Genomic DNA, 549 nt, shown 5'->3' with positions numbered 1-549 from the left:
AATGTCAAACTAAATATTCTGATATGAAATATCAGCTGTCTAGCCTCCAGCCATGAGCAGCTCCTTGGTCAGCAGTTTGTTTTGTGTTTGTTCACTCCAGAGATGGACTCACTGACAGGTGTACGCACCTGGCGGCGCCGTGGACTCTCCATACCCCTTCATGTCCAGAGCCAACACCCTGAACCCTGCTGCTGCCACAGCTGGGATCTGCCACAGCAGAGAGGAAGGAAACTGTAAGTGACAGTCTGGTGTCTGACTGATTTTAGAGTCAACATGTAGTAAAGCTCCAGGTCAAGGTCACCTGATGCCTCCAGGAGTACCAGCTCTCAGGGAAGCCGTGACACAGCACAACCGGTGGACCTGAGCCCATTTCAACATAGTGAGTCCTGACACCAGGCTGAGACAGAGAGAGAGGAATGATCCTTTAAAAACACCAGAAAACACCATCATTTTCTCACCTACATGACTGACACTGATCCACATATTTACCCTGATGGTGACGTATCCATGTGACACCTCATCAGGGCTGCAGGACGGTACGAAACTCTC

At 49.9% G+C, this 549-nt stretch overlaps 1 long non-coding RNA gene across 1 annotated transcript; it reads right to left on the bottom strand.

The window, feature by feature from the left end:
• Positions 1–55: 55 nt before the first annotated feature.
• Positions 56–549, bottom strand: LOC111645144 (uncharacterized). Its single transcript, XR_002759838.2, has 3 exons — positions 490–549; positions 302–397; positions 56–207 (listed from the first exon to the last, which is right to left on the bottom strand). It is a non-coding gene; the product is annotated as an uncharacterized LOC111645144 (long non-coding RNA).

Source organism: Seriola lalandi, unplaced genomic scaffold (genome assembly GCF_002814215.2).
Source record: "Seriola lalandi dorsalis isolate HSWRI2012SDOR001 ecotype SW California unplaced genomic scaffold, Sedor1 jcf7180002015999, whole genome shotgun sequence".
In the NCBI taxonomy this organism is placed as follows: domain Eukaryota; kingdom Metazoa; phylum Chordata; class Actinopteri; order Carangiformes; family Carangidae; genus Seriola; species Seriola lalandi.
The sequence above is the reverse complement of the archived record's forward strand: the minus strand, read 5'-3'. Positions and strand labels throughout refer to the sequence as shown.